The sequence below is a fragment of the Triturus cristatus genome, chromosome 11, assembly GCF_964204655.1.
Source record: "Triturus cristatus chromosome 11, aTriCri1.1, whole genome shotgun sequence".
NCBI classification, from domain to species: Eukaryota; Metazoa; Chordata; class Amphibia; order Caudata; family Salamandridae; genus Triturus; species Triturus cristatus.
In genome coordinates, this window is record NC_140594.1 from 222,971,744 (window position 1) to 222,989,129 (window position 17,386).

A 17,386-nucleotide genomic window follows, 5' to 3' on the forward strand; every position below is an offset into this window, starting at 1 on the left:
AGATGCAATGGTATTAGATATAAATGTTCCCCCTTCTGCTCAGAGTATCTTGAACCCTAATGCTTTTCTATTTGCTTCTTCTTTAGGTAATATTGTCATTTATAATCCTTATGAAAATATTTCTCAGGTAACCAGCCTAGTCAATAACTCACATCTTGCCCCTTACACCCTGGATTTTTCTTTTCTTTTTGACCACAAACCATGTATGAATAGAACCTTTCTGTTGGGTTGTTTTGGTGAAATCCCAGGCCTTCAAATGATCGAAAGCAATGACATCGCCCTGGTTGAGGTTCAAAAATATAATAACTTTAGGGGTGCGAGAATAACATTTACATCCAAAGCTATCTCCCATCTGATAATGGCACACAGTGATAAACTACGTTGTTGTGGCATTGATGTTTTCATACCAGAAGAGGAGCTAGCACTAAAAAAAAGTGGTCCAAAATAAGCTGTCTAACTTCGATCTAGAAACCACCACAAGGGGCAAACCTTTCTCGGAGAGAGAGAGAGTATATTGCAGGTCTCCCTTGGTAAAGAAGGTAGGAGGGTTTCGCTTCTCACAGAGAAAAACTACTCAGCATGTGCTTTCTGCAGAGGAGGAAGATAAGAAATGGAGTTGGGTCACATGTGCTCTTAATACAAATAGACCCTCAGGCCTAAAATGTGGGAACTCTTTCTAGCACGGATATTAATGTGATATCTTGGAACGCAGCCGGCTTAAGCACTAATAAAAATAAACTCTTATTCTTAAAAGAGCAGAATGCTGATATTATATGCCTACAAGAGACTTGGATCACAAAGAACTGATCCACTGAAGATTATATAGTGCCGAGCCGGTCTGCGCTTCCTGTGAATAGAGGTCACGCTAAAAGAGGTATTGCTATTATGTTAAGTACAAACCTTAGTTGGTCATATAAAGAAACTTTTCATGCCTCTAACCTAATCAAGGCGATTAAGCTAGATCACAAGGATAGCCAGGATCATTTGAATTCACTGTTGATTGTAAATGCATATTTACCTCCCGACATATCCTACTCTTATCTATTAAAATATCTATTTGTTTTTATCTCCTCTATCCTAGAAAGTGAAGACTGCAGGTTCCAGTTATTAGTTGGAGATCTGAACTCTAAAGTCTCATCTCAGGGTATTCTCTAATACCGAAAACAACCAAGCCCTAAATATCCCCAATGCCCAATTTCTGAATAAAAGCAGCACAGACAAAAGAGGAGTCTTATTACTAGAAGGTTTACAAATTTTAGATCTCATAATTGCTAATGGGAAGTTACAAAAAGATATTCCAGCAAATTATACTCTTAAAGCGCCAACTGGGAGATCTATTATAGATTATTTAATTGTTTCTGCAGATTTCGTTTATAAACTCATAAACATGGAAGTCCTGTGAAATGTTTTTAGTGACCATATGTTGATCTGTTTCAAATTTGAATTATTTGTGCTAAGGTAGGCCCCTGGAACTTCAAAGGCAGCACAGTAGGGTTCAATGCAACAAATGGTAGAATTCACTGGAATACTCAAGCGACCGCTAAATTAAAAGCATACTTAACGACTCTGACAAGAGATCAGCAGCATTTAATAACGGTTGAGTGTGATGCTACCCAATTCGATTTACTCTAAGCCTTTTCCCATAATATAGGTTCCCTGGCTAAATCTTGTAAATTATCGCATGCTCCAGTTAAACGGCGATCACATTTTAACCCATTGCCTACTTCAAATAGGGAAATAAATAAATTAGTGAGGGCCCAGTTCTTGAATTTTTCATGCGAACAAAGTCATTAAATAAGCCTATTAAAGAGGAAAAGACCGAGGAAAAAACGCTCCCTAAGACATTAAGGAAGATGGTGTATGTGTGTAGCTAAAAGAGGCGGCCTCAAAAAATAATTCCAAAAGGTATTGGGAAATAATCACAGACTGATGTGGCACAAGAGTGAAATCTCTCCCTATTCCCATTAAAGAAGAGGAATGGAAATTTCTTTTGTTAGAACTGTATTCTGCGAATTTTAATTCCATCAGTTTAATCACTGCGGCACCCGATCAGTTTAAAACCCCTGTATCCAATTATGTACATTCAATTAATGAAGTGGCTGGAGCAATTAAAAAAATGAGATCCTCAGGAGCAATGGGTCTTGATGAAATTCCCATGACTGTAATCAAAAAGGAGCCACTTCTGTGAGCCACTTATCTAGCCCCACTGTTTAATTTTTACTACTCTCAGGGGAAGACACTACCATCTTGGTCTGGAAGTATTCTAATCCTTTTGTACAAAAAGGGCCCTAGAACACATTCAGGTAATTACCGGCAAATAGCCTTATTGGATGCGGCGGGAAACATATTTGCACGTAGTATCCTCGATCATCTCACGGATTGGGTGACGGAGAAGAAGGTCCTCCCTATAGAACAAGCAGGTTTTAGAAAAAATAATTCCACCCTAGATAATATCTCCATGTTGAAACTAATTGAGGAGAAATACACAATTTCTCGTAGTTCAAATGTATGCATGGCTTTAATAGATTTTTCAACGGCCTTCGATAAGTTAGATCGACCATCACAATGGAGAAAATTGCAAAAAATGGGACTGCCCTCTCCCCTGCTATCCTTAATTATCGCACTACTTTCCCAAACTTGGTGCCAGATATTAATGGGTGGGAATCAAGATTTATCAGATGTAATCCCCACAGAAAATGGCTTGAAACAAGGTTGTTTGTTAGCACCTCTGCTATTTTCTTTATATATAGCAGATTAACAGGATTGCTTTGTTCAAGTACAGGGAGATGCACCAAAGATAAGTAGCCGGCCTTTTGCATGTCTTTTATATGCAGATGATATAGTAGTAATGGACCTAACCCCTATTGGGTTGAATAGGAAGCTGATATCACTACAGAATTATACAGTGGACCATTTCTTGAAAATAAATGTATCTAAAAGCAAAATCTTAATTATGAAATGTAACAAAAGTAGAAAATCATGTAACTTTAAGTGGCAAATTGGTCCTGAAAAGCTGGAGGTGGTAGATTCATACCTTTATTTAGGGAAACTAATAGCGGGTAGTACGAAAAAAAAACTTCATATCGAACATAGCTCCTGCAAAGCTGCATCCCACGCTAATGGTTTGCGTATTTCTTATAGTGCTATGGGCAGAAGGCATTTTTTACATCTAGTGATGGTTTTTAAAGCAGAAATCCCTCCAGCCCTGCTTTATGCCATTGAATCAATCCCTGTCAAGGACTGGAGTTTTTTAGATAGGATCAAAGGTCTTCACTGAGAAATCAAGACTCATCTCCATTGAACTCGCCTCTAAGAAGGCTCTACTTCCTTCCTCCGGGTCCGCATTACCCTTTGACCTCTTAGAAAACTACAAACCTATCAGCATGAACACCAAGAACAATGCATCATGGGGCACCTTTACCCCATTCAGTGAAAAAGACATTAACAAGATTATCCAAATTATCAACCCCTCTAACCACTTCAGCGACCCCTTGCCACCGGCCATCTTCAAAGAAATTAAGGAAGCCCTCATCCCCACCTGGACAAGGATTGTAAATGCTTCACTGTCACAAGGCATGATCTCAGACTGCCTAAAGGCAGCTCAGGTAACACCTATACTAAAAAAAACTAATGCAGATAGAGCTGACCTCAAGATCTTTTGCCCTATCTCCAACATCCCCACACTAGCCAAACTCCTAGAAAAATGCTTACAATCCCAAATTTAAGCTCACATTGAGAACTTCCAGTTCCTTGACCAGCATCAATCTGGCTTTCAAAAGGGGCACTGTACTGAATCGGCTCTCACTCACGTTACGAATGACATTTTAAAAATGCTGGACCTAAACGATTCCTGCCTCCTAATCCTCCTTGACCGTTCCTCCGCTTTCGACACGGTCAATCACGACAACCTTCTAACCATACTGAAGAATAGGATGGGTTTCTCTGGTCGGGTGCTACAATGGTTCTCGCCTTTTCCTCCTCGACAGATCGCAACGAGTCAAGGCAAACCACTCTCGCTCCCAGCCCTCCCCAGTTCTCCTGGGGGTACCCCAAGGGTCTGCCCTATCTCCCATACTCTTCACCCTTTTCCTGGAACCATTAGCTACCTCACTAAATTCCACAAACATTCTCTTCCATATGTATGCGGACGATACACAACTTTATTTGAAAATCTCCGCCCCGGACAACATCATCTCACTCAACACGATCCTAATAGCTACTCAAAATTGGTTAACTGAGAACCATCTCCTGCTCAACAACTCCAAAACTGAATTCCTTCTCATCTCCCCTCCGAACTACATCCCCAAACCAGATCTTTGGTTAAATCACCTCACAGCTTTCAATTGCACCCACCTCATTATAGACTCAACCAAATCCCTCGGAATCACCCTGGACAAGCACCTGAACATGAAGAATCATATCAGCAATCTGTGTAGGGGAACAAATCACTTGAAGAGGACACTTAGAAATATCAAATCATTCCTTCCACAAACTGATATCAAGCATATGGTCCAAGCACTTGTCTTACCGAGGTTAGACTGCGGCAGCGCTACGCTCTGTTGCCTTCCCAAATACACCTTGGCTCCACTAAGGGCATCACTGAATGCGGCAGCTAGGCTGGTTACAAGTACAAAACGATATTTGTATATATCCCCAGTCCTAAAATCTCTTAAATGGCTGGCTTACAAAGCTCGAATTCAGTTAAAGATTGCTGTTCTGGCACACAATGCAGGTAGAGCCTCAAGAAGCGCTAACACCTTCCTACTTAAACCAAAAATCTTTAGCAAAAAGAGAACTTGCCACCGAGCCTTCTTCGGCACCGCTCCAAAGATATGGAACTCTCCCACCGAAAGTACGCAGAATCTCCTCAACAATTGCCTTCAAACTGTAGGTAAAAAGATTCTTAATGAACAAATTCTTACCTTAAAGGGGCTAGGCTCACCTGCTCATAGTCATTGATCATACAATCTTTGACCATCATTGGATCCTGTTCTTCTTTACCTTATAGTGTGCCCCACTGGTAGTCCGATATGGACCTGTTTATTGTATTACTCTCCTTGAACCCATTTGTCATGTAATTATGCGTTTATTCTTGTTTGTATTCGTACCTGATGTTTAATATTGCATTTATTACCTTCCGTCCATCCTTTTTGTAAAGCGCCCTGATATCCTTCGGGATCTTGTTCGCGTTATATAAAATTTTATAAATAAATAAAATAAAAAATAAAATGAATAAAGGTCAGATATTACGCAAATTATGTAATTTTAACACGTTAGTTCCAACAGCTGCTATTAGACTGGAATTTGGATTGATAAGCTCCTATATCCAAGGTCTATCCAGGGTTTTACGCTGGGGATACCAGTTAAAAAATAGCGAGCTTGATTCATTAAGAGGTTTCATGTGCCATGAAATCTTTGGTGTTAAGGCAGGTAATTACTCCATCTATCGTGATTTCTCATTGGCACTAAATAAACAAAATGTGTGTACAAGAAGAATTAGTGATTACCCTCCCACCATTAGAATTTAAATATTTTTAAAAAACCTTAAGTGGCAAGATTAGCTTTAATAGAGATATAACATTTTGTAATTCTAAAGAGAGATTAAAGCTAATAGCCAGGACAAACTCACCGAGAATTTCACAAAAATATTTATTCTGGAATTTAGAACATGGAAGTCGACGTTTGCTAACTTTATGTCACATGAATCTTCTACCTTTAAACGACCTAACCACAAACTGGTCCCAGAATTTGTAAAAACAGAAAAACTTGTAATTTTTGTAAACTGAGTATTCAGAACCTGAATCATGTTTTATTTGCCTGTCCAGCATTAGTTTCGAGTCATCTTCACTGGCTTCGGCTGATGTTTTTACAAAACTGTGTTAAAAATGTAGCTTCAGCCCGTGATTTTCTCTTTTACCCTAAAACAAAGCAGTGTATGTGAAACTCTTTAATTATTTTAAGGAGTTTATGTATATATTTTAAATCTTTTGTAAATTCTTTTATATGGGCTGTCAACCCCCCTGTCCGTCATCTTCTTATGGAGTATTAATATTTTCTCCTTTGTCAGATTGTATTTTGCACATTGATTGGCTGCTATTTACTGCTCTTTGCACAATAGGGATATGTTGTGCTCGTCTCCCACTTTTGCTTTTGTTGTTAACTTCAAAACTCAATCGAAGTGGGATTTTGGATTGTATTTTGAACATGAACTGGCTGCTAGTGAAATGCTTTCTGCACAGGTTAGGACATGCCCTGTTATTCCTTTTTTCTTGCTGCTAATTCCAAATTGAACTTTCTGCTGAAGCTGAATTCTGGACTCTATTTTGTATTTGAACTGGCTGCTACTTACTGCCCGTTGCACATTCTAGGATATGCTTTGTTACTTCAATCCTTCTGCTGCTAATCCCAAATGTTATTTTCTGTGAAAGCGGTTGCGTGCTACTGCCCAAATATTGGAGAAAAAAAAATTTCAAGCACTGATGTGATGCTTATTATTTTATATTCACATGAAGCTGTTATTGTTTAATACGGTCCTAACATACGCTACTTTTTATGTTAGAGGTCTTTGGGCCTCTGTTTCTGTCTATGAGCTAAATGATATTATTGTTGAAAATCTTAGTTTTTAGTCTATTAGGATAATTGACGATATTGACTAATGTTATCCAAAGGAATTCTAGACCTGCTAAACAGGCCTTTGATAATTTATGATGGTCCGTGGAATGAGTTTTTGATATGTTTAATACTTGCATGCAATAATATGTATGTACTTTTATGTGGACCTCATAGGAGTTCCAAATCTTTAATAAAATATTGAATTGAATTGAATTGACAACATATGGAAAGTTTGTCTGTCATGCTATTTTGATCTTATAGAGAACTGTGAAATATGCATCGGAGTACAGTTTGTACGGGTGTAGGAAGACAGTGCGAAGAATAATTAACATGTCAACAATTTGCTTTTTATGGAACTCATTCTGCCTGTTGCCTACAGCTATTTAAGCAACACTTAACGGCAAACCACAGCCAGCCACCAGAGGGTGATGAACACACCCTTGCTAGGTACCTCCCCATCTCCATTGGGGGCTCCTGGAGGTGGCATTCGTCGGATGTCCACCTCCGGGCAGCTTTGGGTGAAGTGTGAAGTCCAAACCCTATATGCCCAGGGCCTGTAAATTAAATGCTATTAGTGAGCCTGCAGCGCTGCTTGCGCCACCCACTGAAGTAGCCTTTCAAACCTGTTTGCAGGCCTCTGCGGCTGCAGGGCCTCCGTGCGCAGTTTACTGCCACAGTGACTTGACATTTAAAGTGTTTGCCAAGTCTCAAACTCCCTTTTACTACATATAGGTCACCCCTAAGGTAGGCCTTAAGTATCCCTATGGGAAGGGTGCTGTGTAGGTAAAAGGTACGACATATGCTTTAGTTATGTGGCATGTCCTGGTAGTGACAGACAGCCTATTTGGTTTCTCACTGCTGTGAGGCTGAGTCTCTCATAGGTTTGCATTGGGAATTCCCTGATATATGTTTAAGTGGTAATGTTTTTAATGAAGGGATATCGTGCTCATGTTTGGTACGATTAGAATAGTAGGGATAAATCCTGCTTAATGGTGGAAGCGGATTTGTTATTACTATTTTAGAAATGCCACTTTTAGAAGTCGGCAGTTTTGTGTGCTTATGACTCGTTGTGCCCTGTCTGGTTGTGTTTTCAACATCTGGTTTAGACTGATAGGAGCAGGGGGTGTGCATTGACTCTAGATGGTAACAAGGGGGGTTGAGGTGGGCCTGCCTTTCCTAGGTGACTCATAGTTGGCCTGAATAGGACTGGTCTGCATTTTGAGTGGTGGGAGGAGTTGTCACCTGCACCTGAATAGGGCTGTGCCTGCCTTTCACAATGCTGTCTCCTGCCCCTTGAAGTTTTTCCGGAGCAAGGGTTGGGGATTGAATGGGAGTGTTGTGCACTTCTAAAGGTTGTTTTAAATGCCCCCAAAACAAAGACTTTATGGGTATAAGTACACGGGCCGTGACCCCATGTTCGTTAGACACTGTGTGGGGCTTGCAACCAGATGCTGCTGGGTCTACAGACTGAAACTCTGCCAGAAGGACTGCTGAGCTGCAAATGGATACACTGGACTGCTTTGCTCAGTATTGCCCTGCTGCTAGCCTGCTCCCTGACTCTAGACTACCTAGGCACTGCTGGACTGCCTGGAGGAACCACCCTAAATTGCCTCTAGGGTGCTAGGCCCTTTGTTTACTGCTGCCTGCCTTGTGTTCGCCCTACCAGTGGTCTCCCAGGGGACCCAGCGCATGGTGAGTGCTGGTTGCTGCCCCTGGCCCCGACAACTATAGTGCGTGGTGAAGCACAACATTGGGCAAGTCAATTTCCTTTTCCTACAAAAACAGCATGTGATGAGCACTTTGAATGCTGTTGCATAAAACCAGAAAGGAGAGCTGTGTCCTTTACCCATGCTATCCAGAGAGCATGTGTTGAGCGCTTTATTGGTGTTATTATTTCAGCCTGTGAGTGCTGTTGGCTGCCATGGGGATTTCCCCTACCGTGCTTGGTTGGGGCTGTGTGCAGAGCGATGTGTGTGGTGGCAGCATCCAGACAGACCAGCCCTCCGAATGCTCGAGCCTGCCAACCTGCCTCTGGGCTGAGAGTGTGTTAACCAAAACCTGTGAGTCGCGTTGCCATAGGGGCCGCAGCTTCTCTGTAGGAGGTGACGCCCGCTGAAGCCGCAACTTGGAGAGCGGGGCCAGCTGCAAATCTGAGAGCAGCTAGGAAACAGAAGATTGTGAGCCTGGATCCCTGCCTCCCGGCGTTGCCCGGCAACCAAAGCCACACCTGGAAGGAATCTGAGCCTTGCAGACTCAAATCAGCCTCCTCCCGTCTGGGAAGAAGAGGAGGAACTCAGCTGTTGTCCTGCGTTTCAATGGGGGGGGTGAGCATCGCCCCGGGAGGTGGACCACTAACTCCTCTTGTCCTGACATGTACCTCAGGGGTATTTCTTTAGTATTACTGAAATTCCCTTTGTCAGCAGCAGCTGTATCGTACAGTCGCAGGCAGCTGCACTTCCCTAAGTTCACATATGCGGGAGAACGAGTGAGGTCTCCCGCCCTTCCCACAGAATGGGCTCCCTGGTCCCGAGGGGCCATAGCTGAAACAATGAGTGCAGTTTCAGCACAAAGGCAATTACTGTAATTACTGGGGTAGGTGTGCAGGTGTTCCTGCCACCGGAGTGTTGTGAAAACGTACAGCCTAATACTTATTAGGAGCACAGGAGTGTTGTGCCCCATAACATGATGAGGGGGTGGTAGGTGGTAATATGGGAATGGTGATGTTTTGGCAGTATATGTGTTGTGCTTCAAACTACTGCATTTCGTTTCCTGCCCCGGAGTTCTGATATGTGTCAATTTACGCCTGGGGACAGGGTAAAAGATGATGTTTCCTAACATGTGCAATCTATAAGTATTGCTTTATTGCACTAAAAGTGTTATGACAATCGACTAGTTGGCAAAGTTATTCATGATCCGTGTAATGTTCATGACAATTGCTTAGTGGCAAACTGATTTATACAATTTATGGTCTGTGTTTTATGTATAATACAAAGGATATTTTTATTCAACCTTGTGTGGAGTCTCTTTTTGTGGTGTGCCTAGTGTGTCACTGGGATGTGTGTGTGTGTTGCGGAAAACTCTGTACACATTGCCTCTGGAATAGGTCTGACTGCTCTGCCAGTCTACCAAGGGGGTGAGCAGGGGTTATCTTGGGTGTGTAACTCCCTTATCCTGACTAGAGTGGTGGGTGCTGCCTGGATTTGGTGCATACCCTAGCCAACCAGAAACCCATTTTCTAACAATAGTTATCATTCGTATGGCCAATATGGAGTTTGGGGGTTTCACATAGTGGCCCTACGATGAGATGTTTAGGGCCCCTATGGTACTTATATCTGATAAACCTTGGGGGGAAGTATATAATGAGTTATGGGTCCAGTGAATGTACCAACAGAAATCTCTTCCAACAATGCACACTACAAGTGGCTTAGCGGTTCCTCACCGCTCTTTTCTCAGGAAACCCATCTCGGGGGAAGCGTGGGAACATGGGATAGAAGCCAAAGTCCCAATTCAGGTGCCTGCTGGAGTTTCAACAGGGGTTATTGCCCGAGAAAATCTCATAAGTATAAACACGGGTGTTCAAAATGTTGGTGTGAGCACGCGGTCCCCCAGTCTTTCAGGGAGTAGTCAGGTTGTGGGGGGAGAGGACAAGCCAGTGGTATGGGGGGATCCTTCCAGCCTGGTTACAAAGGTTTTTACACCAGTAAAGGTGATTTGTTAAAGTTAGTGGTTGACATTTGCCCTATAGAGATGAAGCAACAAGATTGGAGAAGGGTTTTAAAGAAGGTTTCAGACTTGGTTATCGGGGCTCTAGGACATGCAGGTTTGCAGAGAGTTCAAAATCATCAAGAGAACATCATCATATAATTACACCAAAACTGAGCAAAGAAGTAGCAGAAGGAAGGATGGCAGGTCCCTTTACTCCTGGCCTTTGCCTGATTTTATGATTCCCCCCCCTAGTGGTAGTACCTAAGAAAGCTGCAGGCAAATTCCACGTGATTCATCACCTTCCATGGCCCCAGGTTTTGTCAGTCAATGATGATATTTTAAAGAAAGATGCTGCAGTGCAGTTTGCTTCACTGAGTGTAGTTATGGCCCTAATCAGATCAGTGGGCCTGGGAGCCAAGCAGTGGAATAGCTAGCCCTCTGGCTACCCGTGGCGGTCCCTGTGTTTGCCACCCGAGACAGCAGGTAAGAGAGGGGTAGAACGCTAACCCCAAAACTTGTGCCACCCGGGCCGGATCGCCACCCCTCCCCCTCCACCTCCACGCCTCCCCCGTGCAACGTCACTGGAGCCGAGTACGCAAAATCTGACATCAACTCTGCCATTCGTCTCCTTCCAGTTTGTCATATTGACTTCTTTTCTTTAGGTATTCAATTTAAAAATCAGTTGTATGTGGATATAGTTTTACGGATGGGTTGTTCCATCTCTTGCAGTTAGTTTGATTTTTTTTTGTACCTTTTGCAGTGTTGCTATGTTTACAGAACAGGCTATGAATTCATTACACACCATTTGGATGGTTTTTTGTTTGTAGGTTTAGGAGGCAAAAAGGAGAGAAAAAGGACTGTGAGGCAGCTTTAAAACAATTTCAAGATATGGCAGGACAGTTGGGTGTACCATTGGCTCTTGAAAAAATGGAAAGTCGCTGTACATGTTTAGTTTTTCTTGGTATTGAATTAGACACAGTTAAAATGGAGGCGAGGTTACCTGAATTAAAGGTTAAGGAGATTGTTGCTCTGCTCGAGGAAGCAATGACAGCACCTAAGCTACAACTGAAGCAAATTCAACGAGTGCTACGTCTTCTCATCTTTGCTTGTCGTATTGTAAGAGCAGGCAGGACTTTTTGGCAGCTGTAAGGTTTTGCTATGTGAGGAGCTAAGTTACCACACCACAGGATCAGAATCTCCGCAGTGATGCTGGCAGACTTTGAAGTTCGGGTAATGTTTTTGAAAGGTTTTAATGGTATCACCATGTGGTCCTTTTATTTAGATTTTGTTTGGATGTTTCAGATATTCTCAGATGCATCTAGCTCCAGTGGTGTTGGCTTATTCTGGGAAGGTAGATGGTGTACAGAGAAGTGGCCATTGAAGTGGGTTGAAGAGAGGTGGAGCATTTCCTTCCTTGAATTATTTCCTTTGTTGGTGGCTGTGTCAGTATGGGAAAACAAACTGAAGAACAAAACTGTCACTTTTCATGTAGACAACAAAACAGTTGCAAAGTTCGTCTATGGTCAGAAAGGTAAGGACAAGCATCTTGTAAAGCTACTTCAAAGATTCATTTTAGGTTGTTTTATTTTTTAAATTGTCTTTAGAGCCATTCATGTGCCAGGTGTTGACAATGATATCGGAGATGCATTGTCTCGTTCAAAGTGGTAGGGATTCCTTAGTTTGGCATCCGGAGCAGATTTGCAGAAGACACAGGTGCCACAGTGGTATGGGAACTAGCGGACTGAGAATGCTTGAACTTGTTGAAAATTCTCTGGCAGTAAGTACTAGAACATCTTACTGGAGAGCTTGGGAAGAATGTTTGAGGATAGGGGTGTCTCGTAGGAGTCAAATGGAGCAAGGTTGCTTGCTGCGCAGGGAGGATGTCTCGAGGCCCTCATGGGTGATTTGCCATGCTCTATATAAGTTTGATTGATTGATTGATGTATTAGTTTTTGTCATGAGTAATATTGATCAGAACATTTCAGCCACAGCGATTGCTGGTAAGTTAGCTGGTTTGAGTTTTTATGGCATGTTTTTCTGGTTCTATGAGGCTTTAACAGGTGAGTTGGGTAGGAGAATGTTACAAAGTTGCTTGCTGTTTAGGGAGGATGCCTCAAGACCCTCATGGGTGATTTGCCATCTCTATAAATGTTTGATTGATTTATTAGATTTTAACATGAGTAAAATTGATAAGAAGATTTCAGCTACAACGATTGCTGGGAAGTTAGCTGATTTTAATTTGTACAGCACATTTTTTCGGGATATGAGCCTTCAGCAGGTGAAGTGGGTAGGAGAATGTTACAAAGCTGGGCTAAAGAAAATCAGAGAGGTCATTTTATCAGGGATCCTATACCCATGATATTGTTGCTGCATATGGTAAGGGGCCTTTCCTGCATAGGATTTTCTTTGTTTGAACAGTTGTTCTCAGGTTTTACAGGTCTTGGTTATTTTTGGGGGCATTTAGGATATCTGAGCTATTAGGGAGAGGCAATTCAGGGGTACGATGGTATAAAATATAACAGTGTGAGGTGAGGTAATACCAATCTTTCTGGAGTAATCTAAAACTGACCAAAGAGGTAAGGGGCAAAGGTGTTACTAAACAAAATAGGTAGGTTGGGGTGTCCAGTGGGTACTTTGCAAGACTTTAAGGTAGTAGGGGAGGCCTGAATCAGGTGTAGTTTTTGCTCACCACAATTGCTCACGGCAACTTGCGTCACAGATTCTGGGGGTGAAAAAGGTTCTATGTCATGTGGTTGAAAGTCCTTTCCGTTTTGGGACTCATTCCTTTAGAATTGGCGCTGCTTCTGAGGCAGCAAGGTTAGGGTTTTCTCTCAATGAGGTAAAAAGATTAGGACTGTGGTCATCCGATTGTTGTCTTCGGTGCATCAGGGAGATTGAGGATGTTTAGCTTGTAAGTGGTTGGTAACTCTTATTTCTCATTTCAGGTTGTGTAGCAGGTCTGGCGATGGCTTTCTTCTCCATTTGGAGAGTTGGAATCAAGATTGATTGGTAGGGGGAGGGGTGGCATGAAATGGGGGCAACTTTTACCTGAAGTTTTACTTTTACATTTAGGTAAAGATGATCTTGTGCAGTTATTGGGTTTGGGTCTGATAAAAGAGAAGAAGAAATATCTTAATATAATTAGGCAGTCTTGGTCTTTGGCAAAGATTTTGTTGACAGCTTTGATGCCTAGCAGAGTTTGGTGAGGCAAAGTTAAAGTTACAGCAGTTGAAAGAGCAAGGGGCAAAGTTAACCGGGAACTGAAACATTTTTGTAGGAATAGGGATATAGGTTGGTTGGAACACACTGGCATTAAAATAAAGATTTCCAGTTTTCAGACAGGATGAAGTTCACCTATCGTTTGTGAGTTGTGTGTTCCTTTGGCTTCCCAAAAACTGAAGGTCCTACTGCATGTTTATTTCTTCTTGGTATTGAACTGGACACCATTAAAATGGAGGAGAGGTACATAAATTGAAGGTTAAGGAGATTGTTGCGCTGCTCAAGGAAGCAGTGACAGCACCTAAGCTATAACTGAAGCAAATTCAATGACTGCTAGGTCATCTCAACGTTGCTTGTCATGTAGGAAAAGCAGGCAGGATTTTTTGTCAGCAGTAAGGTTTTGCTATGTCAGGAGCTAAGTTACCAAATCACAGGATCAGGATCTGTGCAGCATGTGGGTGAACTTTGAAGTTCGGGTAATGATTTGGAAAGGTTTCAATAGTATCACTCTCTGGTCCTTGGATTCGGATTTTGTTTGGATGGTTCAGATATTCTCAGATGCAGCTGGCTCAAGTGGTGTTGGCTTATTCTAGGAAGGCAGATGGTGTGCAGAGAAGTGGCCATTGAAGTGGGTTGAAGAGAGGTGGAGTGTTAGAAATGGGATTTCTGGTTGGCTAAGGCTTGCGCCAAAGCCAGGCAGAAACCACCACTCTCGTCAGGGCAAGGGAGTTATACACCGAAGATAACCCCTGCTCACCGCCTTGGTAGCTTGGCACAAGCAGTCAGGCTTATCCCAGAGGCAATGTGTAAAGCATTTGCGTAACACAGACACACAGCAGCAACACATTAGGCACACTACAAAAGAAACTCCACACAGGGTTATATAAAAATAGCCTTTGTTTTATCCAAATTATATTAGAATTGTAATCACACCTATACACTGTGCCAACTGGCACTAGGCAATATTTACAGGGGATTATATACAGGTGACTGTCAGAACCATCACAAGCAGTAGAAATATTATCGCAACCAGTAACTACTGGCGAAATACTGTATTCAGCATTATATCATATTAGCAACATAAACACATAGTGCATAATTCCTGAGCATAATAGTAGCCTAAAACACAGTATGCCACAATCATATTAGGGAATCACCGTAGGCATAAACACATTAGCATAAACACCGGAAGCATAAGCCCCCTGGCCATAAATACTATTAGGGCCTTGCGCCCTACCAATAAAACTGACCCCCAAGCCAACAGGCCTTTCACTGGGACTCAAATGCCCTATGTCCCGCAAAGTCAGGGCTTGAAATGAGGCCTCTCGAATGGCCCCCTGGCTGCCTGGGCAGCGAAAACAGAGTGCGCAGCTGCGCTTGGGCGTGGGGTGCAACTCACCCTCTCCCTAATAAAAGAAACGGTCCGCAAACGTTGCAGCTGCCCGTGATCTCGCAGGGCAGCTGGGATTGGTAAAACAGGCACTGGCACCATCGTGCCTCGTGAGCCTCAGGCACCGACAATGTGCCTCGCAAAAATGGCTCTGGGGCGGGAAGTGATTCAAGGCAGCTGCCCACTACCATCCGGGGCAGCTGCTACTGTGGGGAAAATAGAGCCACATCTCCAATGGCCTCTCACCTGGGACAGGCACCGGCAATGTGCCTCTGCTGCTCCCGCTCTCTGCCTCTCCCGGTCTTCAGGCAAGTAGGTCCCACTCTTGGGACCTCTCCCGACTTCACCCGGTCCCTCTCCTGGGACACGGGACTTCGGCCTGGAGCCCGCGAGGCTCCGGATGGCTTCCCCGCCGCAGGGGGAGGTGGAAATGGAGCCCGCTAGGCTCCGGGCTGCTGGCGCCAGGCCCCGTCCACAGTCAGGTGGCACTTGCCTGACTTCCTGGGTTGCTGCTTCTCGGCGTTGCAATGCGGGGTGGGCACCCGCTTTTTAACGAACCTCAAATGGGCACCCGCTCTTTAAACAGGCATCAATGCGGGGTGGGCTCCCGCAAAAGCGCACCGAAATGCGGGGTGGGATCCCGCAAAAAGCCAGCAACACGGGGTAATCCCCACGTCAGGATTCCCTCAAAGCTGGTCACAGCTGCGAAACTCCAGCGCTCTTCTCCAGGGGCAGGAATTCAGCGCTCACGAGGCGCTAAGCCCACAGATTCAGGGCAAAGGCTGGGCCCAGGCAGGCCAGCTCACAGGGCCCTCCAGCAGGGAGGCAGTCCATCGTGGCGGTTCCTCCTGGGACCCAGCAGCAGCAAGTCCACAGGAAGCACAAAAGCACAACCTCTTAATGGGGTCACAGCCCCAGTAGTTATACTCCATTTCTCCTTTGTCTGCCCATGGCACAGGGCTTGGGGAAACCAGCCTGCGCTGGTTCTGGGGGGGTTTGGAGCACTTTGTTGACAAGGCTCCTCTTCCCCTTTGTCAGGTGGGGGCTCGTCATCAGACACACCACGGGGGGGCGGAGCTAGCCTTCACCTAGGCAGGCACAGACCTATTCAGGTTCAGGGGACTTCTCCTCCCACTACTCCAAATGCAGATGTCCCATTCAGCCTAGTACTGACTCACCCTGCCCTACCTGGAGCCACACGCACCTGGCACACACCTGTCACTCAAAAACCAGACATGCAATCCCCATCAGGCAGGCACATAGCACACAGAAATGCCAACTTCTAGAATTGGCATTTCTAAAATAGTTATAATAAATCTGTGCATACCATTGCTTAGCATTTATTATTACTATTCCAAACATACCAAACTTGACCACGCTGCTCCTCTCATATCAGGAATTACCACTGAAACACTTATCAGGGAATCCCCAATGCATTCCTATGAGAGAGCAGCTTCACAGCAGTGAGAAACCAAGAATGGTGGTTTGTCACTACCAGGACATGTCACACACTTAAGATACAAGTCCTACCTTTCACCTACAATGTACCCTGCCCTTAGGGCTAGCTAGGGCCTACCTTAGGCGTGACTGACAAGCAGTAAAAAGATGGGTCACAGACGTGGCATACACTTTAGGTGTCATGTCAAAGCAGCAGTAACACTGCGCGCACAGACCCAGCAATGGCAGAGGCCTGGGATAGGTTTGAAAGGCTACTTTGGTGGGTGGTGCAATTAGTGCTGCAAGCCCTTAAGTAACATTCAATTTACCAGCCCCAGGTATATGAGATATCACTTTACAAGGGACTGACAGGTAAATTAAATATGCCAAACAGGTGCAGACCAATCTTTACCGTATTTATCACAGACAGCACACGTACTTTACACTGGACAGCAGTGTTAAAGTGCCCAGAGTCCTAAAACCAACAACACCATGTCAGAAAAAAGGCTAGAAGGAAGGCAAGAAGTTCAGGGATGACCCTGCAAAAAGGGCCAAGTCCAACACAACCCCCTTCCAGCCAAAAAGCAGGGTAGACCAATCACCACCTTGATGGGCTTCCCTGCTTTGGGCGATAGAACACGGATGCGGGCCCGCAACTGCAGGGACACCTTCCAGTTCTACGCCACTCTGAACCCATGTGGTTCCCTCTGTCAAAGCTCTCAGGACCAACTAGTCTACCCCACTGGTACTCCCTAGCTGTCCGTGGCCAGGACCAGGCCCTAGGCCATCCAGATGTCTCTGGTCCTCTCCAATCCACAGAGTGGGGGGCAGGAACCCCTGGCACATCGTAACCATTCTTCACTCTTCCCCTCATCAGTGCAGTTCCAAACTGCCACTGATCCTCCAACCTAGTGTCCACACCCTCAGGCTGACCAGAAGTCATGGGTCAGGCTCTCTTTCCCCTACCTCTCCTTCTATGGTTCTGCACTCTCCTCCTACAAGAGGCAACCTCAGAACACAACT